General features: G+C 43.7%; 1 long non-coding RNA gene across 1 annotated transcript in view; it reads right to left on the reverse strand.

The window, feature by feature from the left end:
* Positions 1-583: 583 nt before the first annotated feature.
* Positions 584-12,048, reverse strand: part of LOC144761565 (uncharacterized) — a 50,967-nt gene continuing 39,502 nt past the window's right edge. The window contains exon 3 of the long non-coding RNA XR_013595789.1: positions 584-1,563. This is a non-coding gene — a long non-coding RNA (uncharacterized LOC144761565). The remainder of the gene's footprint in view (positions 1,564-12,048) is intronic.

The raw sequence follows: 12,048 nt of genomic DNA on the forward strand, positions 1-12,048 counted from the left end.
TTTTTTTAATTGGTATAATACAATGTGATTTTGTGAAATTCATTCAGGTGAATCCAATGGATATACTGTATTAGTTTTTAATACATGTGTTTTTATATGAAATCCCAAATTATTTCATGACATGCTTCTTTGATTATTTTACAGTGGTTGGTTATGTGAGTACTTTAATTATTGTGGTTTTAAAATTGTATACAACCTTCATATTGATAACGGCTTCATCATATCTGGTTTGCTACTAATTCAATGGTTTGGTCCAAATAACGTGAAAAGGGAGCATTTTGTTTGTTGTGATGAAACATTGGACATTTTTTGATGGTTGTCCATTCCAAACAAGTCACAAATCCCTCACCTCTTTTCAGTTTCAGAGCTTCCAACAGCTGAGCTATCAGTAAAATACCAGCAGCAGTCTTACCATCAGTGAGAATGGCATTGGAGTTGCCACCCTTTGTAGGGTTACTGCTTCAACACATTCCTTCTGTGTTTTTCCTATCTACATCCACCAAAGACTGCCATGGTGGTATCTGATGTGATTAGAAAAGAAAAAATATCCCAAAGGACCAGTGCTTCTGGGACATATTTATTTTTATTTTTCAATGACGACACACCCTTTTCGGGTCTGCCTTCGGAAAACAAAAGAGGTCTGGCTTGAGGTTGTTGCATGGTGCGTCTATTGTCCTTGTGTTTCCCCCAAAAGCACCGACCACAAAGTAGATGTCAGAAGCTTTGGAGGAGAGGGTGGGGTTTAGAGGGAGTGCAAAACAAGGAAAACAATTTGTCCAGTTAGTCAGAATAGAACAAGCCAACAAAGGATGGGTCATGGGAGGTGATGCCTCTGCCACCACAGCAGTTTGAGGGAAGGTACATACAGTATCTATTGCCCTTATTATGAGTGGTACAGTACATAGAATAGAAATTCTGAGCCCCCAGAGTTACAGATAGAGGGGTACCCTGGAAAATCTGGCATAATATGAGTTGGACCCTGACTGTCACCTAAGAAATTAGGAATTAACAAGGAAATCAGTAATTCAGCGTCCTATTTCCTCGAGAATGCTTGGACTTTTAGCTGGCGATTTCAACTGTTTTTAGAAGCTGAAATCTTGGGATGAAAGTCAACTGATCCACGGTGTTCCCACAGAATCCATAATTCTAGTGTGGCCCGTTACCAGCTGCATTCGAATTAAGAAGGCACTCGCCATATTCTCAGGTCATTGGTATGTGGAAGCTCCAACAATGGAAGAAGCCTACAAACTACAGACTATTTCGAAAATATATTAGGAGATGTGTAACATTGCACAACCTATCTTTATTAATTAAACTTTTTAAATTGATAGTGTGCATCACACACCCAGACCCTACATATTGCCACCAGCAATCCGTTCAGAGAACCTAACCTCAGTCTATCCTCTGGAAAATGATGAAAGGATTCCTGGCTGGAGCTCAAAAACTACGGCAGCTTGAAGGATCAGCAACATCTAATGAGTGTTCCACTTGGATCTGGTGCCAGTTTCTTCCACCCTGGATCATCTTCCCAGTAATCTTGTTTGCTTAGTACATGCTCCAGTACTGAGAAAAGTGGCAAATGACAAAACTTTTAAATCAGCTGCTAAAAAGCAAAAAACTGCTAAAAGCTAAAAAAAAATGGCAGCAACAACAGAGGAGCAACACAAACCAAACAAATTAACTTGGATACCCACAGGGCACAGGCCCCTAAAATAAACCTGATTGTGAGTCCCCCCTAGAACAAAGAACATTTGGAGTGATCGGGAATTGCTTATCTTCTGCCATACTCCCATGACATAAAAATATGACTTTGATTCGAGGCCTGATGCACCAAACATAATCTAACCCGGAAATATCCAATATGGTTTTGTTTTCATTTACAGAAAGCACAGTTGTTCCCTCATGATGTCAGCTGTACCTCTGGGACAATAATTTACTCCTATACACAAATAAGTCAGTGTAACTAAATAATCAAGCATTGGCAAAGGAAATAAGTCTGGCATGGCTGCCAGCCTTTTGGCTTCGTTGATTCTTGCTTTGTCTTGTTGTGACCTTTATAAAACTTTACTGCTGGGAGGCTGTCAGGCTCTTATCAATGTAAAATAAAAATTTACTAAAAGCAAAAATCTTTTTGGGACCGCAACTAGCACATATTGCCATAGTAGCCACTAACTCTTTGTGTGTGGATATGCTTCTTGCGAAAGAGCAGAAACCCATCACTCACAGTTACATAAGCCAATAGCTGGAGTGGGCTGAGTGCCCCATGCTGTATGCTGTGGTCTGTGGAAGAAAAATGGGAATGGCACTGTAGCAAACTAATGGATGAAGATGGTAGGCTGAAAGCCCCACATGTAAGTATGTTTTACATGCATTTGTCATACTAATTAATGCATTAGTTAATTATGAAGTTCAAATCAACCAAAGTCATATAAGTAAGATAACAAACTAGCATAGCAGTTGCCTGAAAGGAAAAGTTAAGTAAATTCAGTTTTCTCATAAAGAGAGTACCCTAGATCTCCTACTCTGCTCTGCTCTATTCAAAATCAGAAGAAGGTTTGCTGCTTAATCTACATTACAATAGCTCTAACATTATCTGCACAGAGTCCCATAAACGCTTCAATTCAGGCTAGAGTAAAAAGATACAGTCTTTAGCTCATTAGTTTCTCTGGATCCTCCATGAAACACCTTCTCTAAGCATACTTCAAACTTACATTTATCTGCATCAAAAGGAGATACATTTGACCAGTCTGTACTCTGCAGGAGCTTTCTCGGATGTGATGCCAATTATAACATTCCACAATGATTACAACAAAAAGAAAACTTTTCTTCTCATATGAAAGTAAGAAACAGAGCACACACAGTGTGATTCAGCATTGAAATTCAGTTTGTATAGAAATAAAAGGTCATGTGTCATGCATCAAGATGGCAACCAATGTTAGCCATTTTAAACCTAGGCCTACATTAGCTTTGGTTGATCTAAACATGAATAATACACAGATAATAGCATATGCGTGTTTTCATATCAATGCCGATATAATGCAAACAATTTAATATGAAAATACCCTTTTACAGTTATAACATACAATTGATTGGAAAAAACAAAAGTAGGCGGTCTGTGCAATTCTAGAAAAGATTAATTAAAATAAGCATCGGCAAAAAAAAAGGTCTCACGTATGTGATACCTATTGGCTTTGGCAATGTGATGTAGCCATGTTGTAGATCATTGTGGTTGCTGTTCAGCATGGCTAAAGGTCAATGATGTGGAGTAGGGGGGGATAGATTTGAGTAGATTGGAATGGGGTAGATTGGGATAGCTTGGAGTGGAGTAGTTTGGGGTAGGGTGAAATGGTGCAGATTGGAGTATAGTGGAGTGGGGTGGAATTGGGTAGAGGGCAGTGGGGTAGATTGGGATAGAAGGAAGTTGGGTAGAGTGGGGTAGATCAAGGTAGACTGCAATGGGGTAGATTGTAGTGGAGTAGAGTGGGGTAAATTGGGGTAGATCAAGGTAGGATGGAGTGGGGTATATTAGGGTAAATTGTAGTGTAATGAAGTGGGTAAAATGGAGTTGAGTGGGGTAGATTGTTGTGTAGTAGAGTAGGAGGAAGGGGGTAGATTGGAGTGGGGCAGATTGGAGAGGAGTAGGGTAGAGTAGGAGGGAACAAATAGTTTGGAATAGAGTAGATTGGAGTGGGGAAGTGAGGCAAATTGGTGTGTTAGATTGGAGTGGGGGATAATGAATCGTGGTAGATTGGTGTGACTTGGGGTGAATGGGGTAGACTTGGATGAAGTGGAGTTGATTGGAGTGGACTGGGGTAGATTGGGGTACATTGGAGTGGAGTGGGATGGAGTAGATTGGAGTGGGGTGGGGGTAGATTGGAATGGGGTAGATTATGAAGGATTGGGGTAGATTGCAGTGGGGTAGATAGGACTGGGATAGATATGGGTAGATTGGGGTTTAGTGGAGATGGTTATATTGGTGTAGGTTGGAGTGGAGTGGGGTAGTTTAGAGTGAAGGGAAGGGGAGGAGAAGCGAGGGGGGTGGAGTGAAGTGGGGTAGATTAGGGTAGAGTGGAGTGGGGTAGATTGGGTGCATTAGAGTAGGGTAGATTGGAATGGGGTGGGGTAGATTGGAGAGGGGAGGCTGGGATAGATTGGAGTGGAATAGATTGGAGTGGGGTAGATTGAGGTGTGGTGGGGTGGGGTGGAGTGGAGAGCGGTAGATTAGAGTGGAGTGGAGTGGGGGATAATATATTTGGATGGGGTTCGCGTAGATTGGAGTGGGGTGTAGTGAGGTAAAATGGGTTAGAGTGGGGTAGTTTGGAGTTGAGTGAACTAGATTGGCTTGGAGTAGGGTGGATTGGGGTGGAGTGGGTTAGAGTGTATACTTGAGTGTGGTAGATTTGAGTGGAAAGCGGTAGATTCGAGTAAAGTGGAGTTGGGTATATTGGGGCAGAGTGGAGTGGAGTGGGGTAGACGGATAGAGTGGAGAGGGGTAGATTGGAGTGGAGTAGGGTAGATAGGGATGGAGTTAAGATGGGCAGATTGTGGTCGATTTCAGTAGGGTACATTGGGGTAGAGTGGAGTGGGGTAAACTGAAGTGGAGTGGGGTAGATTGGAGTGGAGTTGGATAGATTGGAGTGAAGATTGGAGTGGAGTGAGGTAGATTGAGGAAAAGTGGATTAGGATAATTTGGGTTAGACTGGAGTGAAGTAAAGTGGAGTGGAGTGCGGTAGCTTAATGTGGGGTGAATTGAGTGGAGTGAGGTTGATTGGAGGGGGTAGATTGGGTGGATTTGAGTAAGGCAGATTGGAATGGAATGGGGTAGATTGGAGTGGGCGTACTTTTGAGTGGGGTAGATTGGAACAGAGTGGAGTGGTGTAGATTGACGTAGTTTGGAATTGCGTAGAGTGGGGCGGGGTAGATTGGGATAGGGTTGAGTAGGTAGGTTGGGGCAGCATGGAGTACACTGGGGTACAGTGGGTAGACTGGAGTGGAGTAGATTGGAACGGAGTAGAGTGTAGTGTAATAGATTGGTGTAGATTGCAGTAGGGTAGATTGGGGTGGAGTGGGCCTACGATAGATATAAGTGGGGTGGGTTAGGGTGGAGTAGGTTAGATTGGAGTGGTTTGAGGTAGATTTGACTTGAGTGTGGCAGAATGGAGTGGGATAGGTTCGAGTAAAGTGGAGTAGGGTACACTGGGTTCAAGTGGAGTGGGGTAGAATGGAGTGAAGTATAGTGGGGTAGATTGAGGTGGGATATGTTGGATTGGGGTAGATAGGGTAGGGTGATGTAGATTTGAGTGGAATGGTTTTGGGGGATTGGGGTAGATTAGGTTAGATTTGATTGGGGTGGGTTGGGGTGGATTGAAGTGGAGTAGACTGGAGTAGAGTGGGGTAGAGTGGGGTAGAGTGGGGTAGAGAGGGGGTAGATTGAGTGGGGTAGATTGAGTGGGGTAGATTGAGTGGGGTAGATTGGGTGGGATGGGGCAGATTGAAGTGGAATTATTTGGGGATTAGGGTAGATTAGGTTAGATTGGATTGGAGTGGGGGAGATTGGAGTAGAGTGGGGTAAACTAGATTAGCGTGGGGTATATTGGGGTAGATTTGAGTGGCGTGGGGTTGATTAGAGTGGAGTGTGTTAGACTGGGTGGAGTGAAATGGGGTGGGGTAGATTGTAGTGGAGTAGAGTGGGGTAGATTGTAGTGAAGCAGAGCAGGGTAGATTGGAATGGGGTGTATTGGGTAGAGAGAAGTGGGAGAGACTGGGTAGATTGGAGTGGGGTAAATTGAAGTGGAGTGGGGTAAGTGGTGTGGAGTGTAGGGGCGTAGAGTGGGGGGGGACATATAGTAGATTGGCATAAAGTATGTTGTGTCTTTGAGTGAGTGGCGTAGAGTGGAGTGACGTGGAGTGAAGTGGCATGTTGTAGAGTGACTTAGTGTGGAAAGACGTGGAGTGGCATGTCGTAGAATGGAGGGAGCGTCGTAGAATGGAGTAGCGTGGCGTAGAGAGGAAGGGCATAAAGTGGAGTAGAGCGTTGTAGATTGAAGGTGTGTAAAGTGGAGTGACGTAGCGTGGAGTATGCATGGTGTGGCAGCCCACTACCATTGCAGACAACACATTTTCAATTAAAATGAGCATTACATTTGCACCGACATACAGTATTACTGAATACAAATGATAATGTATGGAACTGTCATCACCTAGTGTATTGATGTGTTTTGATCGTATGCCAATAATCTTTTCCTTCACACTTCACAATTACACAAACAATGTGCTTCATTTGTACTTTCCTAATTCTGATATATTCTGAAACATCAGTACAGTTCATTTTTTATGTGTGCTAGAAAAAATAACATCCAACACCCTCTTCTCTCACATGGGAACTCAGCAGGATAGTCACATTCTCCCACTTTGAAGTCAGAGAAGGAAAATTAACACCAAGCTCCCTCCGAAGACATAGCCTGTTGTTTGACCTCTGTCCCTGAATGCACAGCAAACGAGACAAGATAAGAACAAGATTTAAAGCCTTTTTACAGAAAGTGTACAGTACTCGGAAGGATACAGTAAACAAGGGATGCTCACAGGAGGGGCAAATTCCAGCTGGACAGCTGAAAGCAAATAAAGTCAGCAGGTAGAAAGTAAGCAACTATGAGTTACAAACCACAATGCCAATGGTAAGGAATGGGCAAAATGCATTCCCAGGGAAGCTTTTGGAATGCCCACAAGAAGTCTTAAGCAAACCAGACAGCTGGGCTGTATGGTAGGCTTCAAACTAAACAGCAGGCGGATACAGTGTGTGGAACCAAGCGGGTAGCTGGTGTCTAGGGAGATCTTAGTTCAAAATATTCACAAATTGTTGAGCAAAAACTGCTGGGGCATATATAAAATCATAATCCATTTCACCAGATGTTTTATTATCAGCTGAGAAAATTGCAAAAGATTTAGGAGGACTGATAACTGCTACATTATTGGATTAACCTTTACCATGCTATGGAACCTTTTCCTCGGTCCTTTGCCTGGTGGGTTTCAAACTTGGGAAATGTATCACAGATTTTAGTTTCTCTATCATATAAAAGAGCCTCGGTTGGTTTACGGACTTATTGTGAAATCATAAGCATTAGTAACAGTATATTTCTGGTTTCTTCACCTAATCCTAACGCGGGGACTTACCAATATTTTTTGCATTTCCCACTCTGATCTGCACACCTTAGTCACTTGCAAAACCCGACATGACTAATAATTAAAGTGTAAAAAGAAAAATCATCTACCACAGTTTTCACAGGAAAGATGTAAGGAGAAACGTTGACGTTTGAGAGAATATATTTAAAAGAAAGAACAAGGCATTTCCAAAGTTAATTTAAAACGTGTTGCTTTCCCTCATCATATAATTGTGTATTTCACTGGTTGTGAAATGGGCAAAACTAGGGTTGGGAAAACCTTTGTATAGATGTTTTGTGAGTGGGTTCCATCCACCCTATCCCCTACAAAGGACACTCCCCGGTGCTATATCAAGATCTGGCCCTAATTACGCTGCAGCCCTGTCGACAATTTCGCCCGGTGATGGAACATCTGATACAGCAGGGTATTCAGTACTCGTGGGGGCACCCGTTCAAGCTTGTATTCCGTTTTAACGGCAAACTGCACCAGATGCACTCTTTCATTGACTCTTGTCGGCTTCTAGGCCTAACTCTTCCAAGCGAGGATGAGGATAATCACAGTGGCACTCCGGGACCCGAGATTACACACTCAGGATGGCAGCGCCAACAAGACGCAGACGGTTTCAGAAGCCAGACAGAGCAGACATTGCCAAGAATCAACAGGAGGCTCTAGCTTCCGCTGCGGAGGCCCTGTCCGAGAATGACCAGGCAGCTGAGGGATGAACTGTTCTTTGGCGAACTCGACTCTGGCCTTTTGACCAGCAGCGGGCGGCGAGGGGAGGCAGGACTCCTTCTGCTGGTCACGCTGCAAGCCCACTATGACGACCTCTTTGCTGTTCCCGGGATGGCAGACATTCTTCTTGGACATATCCGTTTCTCCTGTTTTCCCTCCCTTTGTTGTTGTTAAAATTTTACTGAGGCCATGTCTTATTTGGGGGTTTGGTTTGGGGTGGGAGTTCCCTCGTCCACCTTTTTCTTTTGTTGTCAGTTTTGCTCTTCTCCTAGGTCGAGATAACACCGGTGCCTTGCTGACACCTGCTCCTCCCTGCAGGTCATACCCCCCACAGCGTCCCACTTTTCACCCCATTCTTACATAACACGCGCTTCACTCAAAATTCTCACACTAAATGTGCGAGGCCTGAACAATCCGGTTAAGCGAAAGGCGATCCTTAATTACCTTGCACAATCCAAAGCGGATATCTGCCTGCTCCAGGAGATGCACCTTTTGTCCAAAGACCACCATAGGCTAAAGACCCGGGCCGTCCCGACACAGCTCTTCTCTTCTAACACCTCTGAAACAGCCAGGGAGGCTATCCTGGGCTCCCACGCCTTTCAGGGCCTGGTCCTTTTGAAGGAGGCTGAGATTAAAGGCCGCCTCCTCGCCTATCAGTTTTCCCTGGGTGGGATGTCATTTGTGGTGGGGTCCATATACGCACCTAATGACGGGCAGCTCACCTTCCTCCACCGTGCTTTACGAGAGGCCGCCGCTGCTGCGGACCGCCACCTGTTACTAGGAGATCTCAACATAGTGTTCGACAATGACATGGATCGCTCCTGTCAAAGGACGCACCAGGCCGGGGTACTCACGTCCCGGGGACGGGCTCACCTTGAGGAGTTGGGGCTGGCTGATCTCTGGCGACACTTTCACCCCCGAGCTCGTAGCTATACTTTCTATTCTGGAGCTCATAAAACATACGCGCGACTTGACTACTTCCTTTGTTCCTCCTTTCTGAAGACCTACGCTCAAGACACTGAAATTCTCACAGCCTCTCTCTCAGATCACTCCCCGGTCTTGGCTTCTTTTCTCCTACCTAAAAATTATCTGAAACAATGCCTATGGTATTAGTTCTAAGAACCATTAGTTTAAGACAGATACAACAAATTATCTGTCTTCAGTTTGTTGAGGAAATCCTTCATGAATTAATCTAAAAATCTACTTTATCATCATTCATCTGGTCACTATCCAAACAATTCAATGAATCCACAAAACAAAAATCGGTTTCTATATCTTATTTTAGTAAACCAATCCTTTTTTCATTTTACAGGAAAATCAATTTTCTCGTAATATAATTTTCAATTACTTTTTTTACATATATAAAACACATTTTTTCAACATACATATTTGTACAATATCTACACTATCTACAAACATATAAACAAACACAAAGGAGTAAGGAAATCTTTTTCTCCCAAACCGTTTTGTTGGTTCCAATGCCCAATTATTTATACAAGGAAAAAAATGGTACTTAATTATAGGACCTTATTCCATTATCTTGGTCACCACAAAATATTTATATGGAGCCGGGGAAGGTCAAAATCCTTTGTGCTTCCTTTTTACTTGTGGCTCTCATAGACTTTCAAAATCAATTCAAAATGTTGTTGGTGGTGCACAAATAGATAACAGTCGACGCGTTTCAGCCTATAGTTATTAAGTCCTCCTCAGGACTTGGGCAACAAAATATCTTCCTAAAGAAAGTAAATAAATCATATATTACATATATACATTTTTTCAGACTACATAGTCACGACACTATACACCATATCATCAGGTGACCATTTTAACATAGACATGCTCGATCCCTAAAGGTATTTAGGCAACTAGATTTTATATATATCACACCAATATCGTGCTACAGGGGTGTTACTAGCGCTCATAGATAGAGCAGAAAATTAGAAAAAGCTAATTCCAATTTAAGCCACATCAACACAAAAACACAACAGCGTGCCCAGTGAAAAGTCCGCTTTATGTGACAGTGCTACAACCGTGCTTATGAACCTAAAACCACAATAGACATAAACAAATATACCTGCAACGAAGTGCAGTCCTTGTAGTTTGCACTACTCTTCAAGTCGGTAAACAACCTGCCCAGCCGGGCTGGCTGACTGTAATTTACGGAACCCCAACCTGGAGTGTCTAGAAATGATGACAATAAATCTTAATAGAAGTAAATCCGATGCGCCGTCATGCACCCTCTGGCTATCAATTCATTTCTTAAGGCTCATAAAAGTACCAAGAACACCTACCTCCCAAAAATCAATGTTGCTTTGGAACCCAAATTCCAGTTCCAGGACGCTCTGGTTCTCATCCTCGACCTTGCGTGGCGTATCTCAATCTCCACCGACGCGGTTCTAACTTCCGTATACGAAACAAATTCCTCCTTAGTGTGGGCTTGCGTCACACAAACCGCGGGGATTCTTCACCTTAGGCATAGCGATAGAAAGAGGACCACTTGCAATGAGTGTTAAGGCGAGATACGCCTCGGAAGGAAATAAACAAAGGACTCGCGCGTCTTTTACCTACATTTAAAAATTAAATAAAGAACACTGCAATTCTGCAGTAATAATGAAAAGAAAAATAATAATTCTCCAGGAGACTGAAGTGTCTTTTACCTACATCTAAAAAATAAATAAAGAATAAAAAGGACACTGCAATTATGCAGTAATCATGGAAAGAAAAATAATATTAATTCTCCAGGAGAGGGAGGTGCTAGTTAAATCTATATCTAAACAAAATAGGAAATAATCAAAGATGGTGTGGGAGCACCCCGCTGACCTCTCAGCCTGGGTTCACCTCTGGCTTGCTGGGAAATGTAGTTTTTCTTCCAGTGTTCAAGTGTTTCGCTAGAGTTAGCGCAGGAAGTACTGATCTCTAGACACAGCGTGTGTTTCTGGTTTCTTTACCGTCTTCAGTAGAGAATACAGCCAATATAAAAGGTTTGCTGAGGGCTGCCAAAATGTTCATCAGGATAAGTGCCTCTCATGGCATACGGATGCGACTATTTAAAAGCGCTCCTGTGAGGGCTTGGGCTGACGAGCTCGTGGCTGAGGCACCCGTATGCCATGAGAGGCACTTATCCTGATGAACATTTTGGCAGCCCTCAGCAAACCTTTTATATTGGCTGTATTCTCTACTGAAGACGGTAAAGAAACCAGAAACACACGCTGTGTCTAGAGATCAGTACTTCCTGCGCTAACTCTAGCAAAACACTTGAACACTTGAAGAAAAACTACATTTCCCAGCAAGCCAGAGGTGAACCCAGGCTGAGAGGTCAGCGGGGTGCTCCCACACCATCTTTGACTATTTAAAAGCGCTCCTGTGAGGGCTTGGGCTGACGAGCTCGTGGCTGAAGCACCCGTATGCCATGAGAGGCACTTATCCTGATGAACATTTTGGCAGCCCTCAGCAAACCTTTTATATTGGCTGTATTCTCTACTGAAGACGGTAAAGAAACCAGAAACACACGCTGTGTCTAGAGATCAGTACTTCCTGCGCTAACTCTAGCGAAACACTTGAAGAAAAACTACATTTCCCAGCAAGCCAGAGGTGAACCCAGGCTGAGAGGTCAGCGGGGTGCTCCCACACCATCTTTGACTATTTAAAAGCGCTCCTGTGAGGGCTTGGGCTGACGAGCTCGTGGCTGAAGCACCCTTATGCCATGAGAGGCACTTATCCTGATGAACATTTTGGCAGCCCTCAGCAAACCTTTTATATTGGCTGTATTCTCTACTGAAGATGGTAAAGAAACCAGAAACACACGCTGTGTCTAGAGATCAGTACTTCCTGCGCTAACTCTAGCGAAACACTTGAACACTTGAAGAAAAACTACATTTCCCAGCAAGCCAGAGGTGAACCCAGGCTGAGAGGTCAGCGGGGTGCTCCCACACCATCTTTGACTATTTAAAAGCGCTCCTGTGAGGGCTTGGGCTGACGAGCTCGTGGCTGAAGCACCCGTATGCCATGAGAGGCACTTATCCTGATGAACATTTTGGCAGCCCTCAGCAAACCTTTTATATTGGCTGTATTCTCTACTGAAGACGGTAAAGAAACCAGAAACACACGCTGTGTCTAGAGATCAGTACTTCCTGCGCTAACTCTAGCGAAACACTTGAA

The sequence above is a fragment of the Lissotriton helveticus genome, chromosome 6 (genome assembly GCF_964261635.1).
Source record: "Lissotriton helveticus chromosome 6, aLisHel1.1, whole genome shotgun sequence".
NCBI lineage: Eukaryota > Metazoa > Chordata > Amphibia > Caudata > Salamandridae > Lissotriton > Lissotriton helveticus.